The following is a 6,000-nucleotide window of genomic DNA, read 5'->3' as shown; positions in this document are numbered from 1 at the left end:
TCCTGCAGCTGTACTCAGGACTGGGAAATGCTGAAGAACAGTGGGTAATGCTTGGAGGGGACATTAATACTTGGTTAATACATACTAGGGAAAACACAGATCCTTATCCAAGGGGGCTCAGATCAGCTTGGAGACAGACATGGGTGTATCTGCAAACCAGAAAGCCTCAGCACTGTGCAAATGGGCTGTTAAGTGCATAATGAAGATATTAATCTCCTCAAAAACACAATGGGAGGTGGGGAATGCCATTAACCCCATGAGATAACAGAAAGGAGCCACCAGACAGAGGTGACACCCATCCCAGTGAGTCACCACTAAGTAAGTGGCTCTTTGTGCAGATAAAGGTGTGTGGCACAGGGGTCTCCTTAGAAGCTTTTATCCTGAATAGCCAGAGAAAAGACTGAACTGAAAAAGAAGTAATGCTCTGAGGAAGGAGAGGCAAAGGAAAAGCTTGTAAAATAATAGAGAAATGGTCTTTGTGGGAAAAAAAAAGAAAAATAAAAAGGAAAGACCCTAGGGTAGTGATGAGAGGAGAATATAGATGTGCTTTCTTATTTTGCAGAAATCTGTCTTTACACAATGCAACCCCACTGGGTAATGGCAGTTTGGCTATTTCAAGCAATCTCCCATCCTCCTACATGTTCAAATGTTCCTGTCAGAACTGGTCAAAATGTTTTAATGATTTTTTTTTTCCTACGAAGAAATGTCTTTTCACACAAAACAAACATTGTGACAGGAAGGGTAATTTTGATCAAAATTATTTGCAATGTAAACAAAGAGTCCGATGAGAAATATCAGCATAATTGCTTCCATCTTTGTTGTGACAAAACAAAATTAAGTTTGCCTAACCTTACTTTCTGCAGAAAAGGAGTAAGAAGGCAAAAAATAAATTGTTTTTATTTCTGCTAGCTCTATCTGACCTAGCCCCAAAGTTATTTATCACAACTGCAAATTTCTCATGCAGCTCAGCCACATGGTACTGTTTTTCTCCACCCAATCCTTTAGGAAACCGAGTCAAACAGCTGAGTTTCCAGTGACAGCCACACAAGGGCTATTATTCCCTGACCTCATTATCCTGAGGAAAAGGCTGACAGTATCCTCCAGCTCTTGTTGGGAGCAGCTCTCTCCAGACAGGGGGACAGCCATGCCACGCTCCAACTCCCTCTTGCAAGCTCTGGGGCCCAGTAAGAGGCCTCCAAAAAGTCTCTGGGGGCAACCTGAACACCTGGGAGGATTTGCATGATGCCAAGGTGAGGTTGTGGGTGATGCCATCAGGAGCAGACAGCAGGTGGCACCCATGGATTAGCACAGGGCTTGCTCAGGGTGAGCCTGAGCCAGGCTGGGAAACGCCTGCAACCAGAGTTTAGTTTCATCTCCTTGAGAAAAGCAAGGATATGGGCTCCTTGGAGGGACATGGCTGTGTCCTGGCTGAGGTGGCACTTTATTGCTCAGACTGTTTCCATCATCTTTGTTAGCCTGGGGACTACACTTGGCTTTGGCCACAGCAAGGATGGGTGTCATGCCAGGGAGCAGCAAGGAGCCTGCTCCCTAAAGGATGAGGAAGCAGGTGGACACCATGGACCAGCCTCAAGGTACCTGGGGATGGAGACAGCCAAGAGACACAGTCGTTAGGCATGTCCCCAACAGCAAGGTATACTTGAGAGCAAGCTGGGAAATCAAAACACGGGTCAGGATGGATCCCGGTGAGAGCAACCAGGATCAGACACAGCCAGATGATCCCCGGGAAGGTCCAAGGTGACAAAACATACCTGAGTTCAAGTTGGGAAATCAGTCTGGATCAGGATTCAGATCAACATAGCCCAGAGTTGAGGACAGTCAAACATGGGAATGGTCTCCCAGGGTTAAGTGGTGGATTCCCTCATTTTGGACAGTTTTAAGTCTCAGCTTGATGAGGTGCTGGGACATCTCACATAAACAAGAATGTCAGAAAGGTTGGACCAGATGGTCCTTCCAGTCTGACATTCTGTGATTCCATAGTCAGGCATGAGGACAGCTAGAGCAGAACTAGAGAGCAGCAACCCAGGGCCACAGCTCAAACCAGAGCTGAGGGCTCTGAGGGTTCCTGAACTACAGGAAAAGTATCTTAAAAAATCTGCAGGTTGTATGAAGTTCTGGGAGCCTGGCTTTCAGCCTAGACCCTCAGCCCAAACCGAGGATCATTTCTTGTGCTCCTTCTTGAGCTTCTGCTGTGTGTGTCCCTCCCAGCAGGACATCCCAGGAGCTGAGCTTAAATGGGCTCCCATGGCCATGAGTGAGTGTGGGTGGGAGTCCCAGCTGGTGCTGCTCAGCAGCCAGCCTGCATGCACGGGTTGCTCAAAAGACAGAAGGCCTTGTCCTGTCCCCAGAGTGCTGTCTGCTGGCTTTTTACATCAAGGGACTCCTCCTCAGTGACCTCCTCATCCAGGCTGTGTCACCCTGGCTCTCTGCTCTTCCCTCGGGGGGGTGGGGGTGCCAGCTCCCCCACATCATGCATCTCTTGGTAAAGCAGCTCCGATTTTAGAAGCCTGATTCTGGGGGACAGAGGCAGCCCGATGACCCAAAGATCGATGCCAGCTGTGCCACCACAGCTCTGCATCGACCACAAAGCTCTGCCAGGCCACCTCCCTGGGGCCCGGCCACACGCAGCCAGCCAGGCAGAAAAGCGGAGTAAATGCTGCTGATTGCAATGAAACGATCGGGCTGGGATCACTGGGGGGAGGAGAGAGGGAACAGCCCGGCCAGGAGTTGATCAGCAAGCTGGCAAAGCAAAGCCCATGGCAGCACAGATTGATGGTGATGGTGGACACCAGGGGACCGCCCGGTTGTCACATGGTGTGTGGCACTTGTTTTATATATATACATCCCCAGCAAGCCAGCCTTTACCAGCTCCGTTGGAATTAAGGGTATTAGTCAGCCTTAACAGTGTGGTAAATGATACAATGAGCTCAATCTATTTTCCTAATCCCGTGAGGTGGAGGTCAGATGTGATTTTCTGGCCTCCAGTGGCTCTCTTGGCTTCCTCTGATCACACTTGCTGAGCCAGGGCTCTCTGTGCTGGCCTGGGGCACATTTGGTTTATCTAGCCCGTGATCCAGTGGTTTTACCATAAAAGTGGTGCAAGGAAACCTGAGGCTTCCTTGAAAATTATGCTAAATTAGGTAAAGCAATGGGTCCAGCCCTGAAGGCACCAGTAAGTGTGAACCTCACTGCCACCCCAGCCATGCACCCACCCCCTGCCCATTCCCCTGGGAGCCGATGAGCTCTGAGCCAGGCAACAGCTCTTGGGATGAGCTGGAGTGGGATGAGCCTGGCTCGGTTCCCAGACTGGCTTTGCTGGGGTGGGGTTTAGGTTTAGGGGTCCCTGTCTTCTGCGTGGCTGCTCAGCATCGTTTGAGTACGAGGAGCTGAAGCAGGAGGGGTTTCAGGCTCTGAGAGGGGTGGAACACAGAGGGCTCCATTCCCTCCCATGCCTGCCCAGACTCCAGAAGCTCAGGCAGACCCCCGCCTCTCCTCTCTTCCCTCCCCTCCTCGCTTCCCTGCTGTTCCCCTGTGCTCCTTTCCCCCCAGCTTCCCCCCTGCTCTTCAGAATCCACATCCATAGGGGCTGGAAGAGCCCTGGAGCCCTCTCCTGAGCCGGCCCTGCCCCAGGGACCCTCAGGCACTCATCCTGCCAGCATCCAGCCAGGGATGTATATATATACTGGGAAGGCTGTCATCCCAAGGTCATTTGGATCTGCTGTCATTCCAAGGCCAGATGTTGATCACCCCTTGGTGTGAGGTCTGGGCAGCTCAGCCTTTGTGTCTGAGACAGGAGATATTCCCTAAACTCAATTTTTTGCCTGAGCAACAAGGAGGAAGGTGCCTGTGGCTCAAATGAGGGGCTGCATGGCCCTCCAGCAGGCAGAGGGGATGTGCCAGGTCTGTCTCTTGCTCTGCCACCCGTGACCCCAGTTTAACTCCTCACAGACCCCCCGTGTGCTGCAAGGGGCCAGTTGTGCCCCTTCCACTGGAGAGGGGAGCTTGGGGTCAGCATCCCAGCAAGCCTGGGCTCACCTTCCAGACTTCAAGGCACTGATGGGGCAAGGAGAAGGAGTGGTTTTAATCCAGCTCCAGAAGCCTCCTCCCCAATGGGGTTAACCCAGAAGCAGGGGGTAGCCAGAGTCCTCCAGCAAACTGGGTGAAATTATCTGTTTACAACCCCAAAAAACTGCATTTGGGGCTGGGGCCATGTTGGTCAGTACTGTGCCCTGCTAAGGCCTGGGAATGATTTAAATAGGGAGAATCCAAGGTTTCTTGTTGATGGTTTTAGCCTCTGTGTGTGTCTGTGTGTCTGTGTGTCTGTGTGTTGGGGATAATGTTGGGGTTTTAGGTTTTTTTGTACTTCTCAGAGATGAAAGCTACTGAGGAAGCTGTGGCCGAGAGGGATGGGGAAATCTTCTGGATGCTAAATGCAGAAAGAGTTTCTGAGCAGAAGATATTTTTATCAATAGGAAAAAATGAACAACAGGGAAGAGCAGTGAGTGACTGTGGGCTCAGCTGGATATCTTCAGTGTCTCACCCCCAAAATCTAGGAGGAGTGTCAGTAAGGGAGGTTTAGCTGATGGCAAACACTATGGCTGGTGCAGAATTAGGGATGCTCCAGACTGAGCAGGGAGGACTTTTATAGCAGGAAACAGATGAGCATTGTGCAGGATGACTGTGATTCTTTGGGCATTTCTGGGTTAGATTGCAGTAACATTGCAGCAAAAAAGCAATTTTGCTTTAACTTTAATCAATTCTACAACAAGGCCCCAACGTAGTAAAGAGCAGAAGACATCAGAAGGTAGGAAATTGTCAGCATTGCTGGAGCTGAAAGATAAGATTGTACTCCCTACAGCTGCACTAAAAGAAGATAAATTATCCACAGGGACAATTCAAAAAGAAAATAATGTACAATTAAAATTGTTTGAATTAAAGTTTTAGGGTAGCACAGAGGGAGGAAAAAGACAGCATCGGTGGAAAATCTGAAGCCTTCTTCACATGTGTGTTTATAGAGAGCAGTAATGGAAAAAAAGATGATAAATTTGGCAGGGCAAGCCCTAAAGAGCAAAGGATGTGTTAAAAGGGACCTCAGAGAGAGCTGCTGAGCCTGGGGGATGTATGCAATGTAATGTAAAGGGAGCCAGCTCTGAGCTTGCCAGGAGCAAGAGGCAAGCCTGGGAAAGACTGGAAGAGTAGCAGGAAGGCTGGAAATCTCTTCTCTGGAGGTTCTTGCCAGCAATCCTGGCTGGTTTGCCACTCAAAGCCTTTGGCTGGGTGGGGGACTGCTATGGTCTGGCAAGGCTGGGGTGCTAGGAACAGAGGTGGGTGCTTGTGCATCTGTGACCAGAAGCATCTCTTCAGCCCTCAGGATCTCCAGGCTTCAGCACATGGCATTGTACCCTGCGATGCTGGTGTGTTTTGGAGATGGTTCCCAAAATTCAAATAAACTTTGGTCCCCAGGACATGTGGCGTCCAGAAAGAGCAGATGAGGTGCAGAGGTTTGTGGTTACTTCAGGTTTCTGCTGACATCTGCCATTCTTTGGGCTTGATTTGGGCACAGTGCAAACAAACCACAGGCTAAAGGTTAGGAGAAAAAAAAAAAAAAAAAGCTGCTAGAGGAGTGTGTTTGCATGATCTTAAATAACTGTCCTGTATTCCTGCTTTGCTTGGGCAGTTTGTTTGGGTCAGGCAGGGCAAGCAGGGCCTGTGGCCACATCCTCAGGTGGGTCCTGCTGTGGGAGCAGGAGATCCATGCTGCAGACCTATCCCCAAGGCTGCTGCAAAAGTCTGGGGGGAAGTGAATGGTTGATTTTAGTTTGTTGTGACAAAGCCTTTGCCTGGCTTCATGAGTGGGAATCTCCTCGTGGGACTGTTCCTAAAGTAGGTGGCAGGATATTTGGGAGAAAGTTGGTGTATCCCGTGCTGCAAGATCCCCTAAAAAGCTGATGGTTCCTCTTGCCATCCCACCAGCCACCTGTC

The sequence above is a fragment of the Heliangelus exortis genome, chromosome 11 (assembly GCF_036169615.1).
Source record: "Heliangelus exortis chromosome 11, bHelExo1.hap1, whole genome shotgun sequence".
Lineage (NCBI taxonomy): Eukaryota > Metazoa > Chordata > Aves > Apodiformes > Trochilidae > Heliangelus > Heliangelus exortis.
This window is presented reverse-complemented; position numbering follows the sequence as displayed.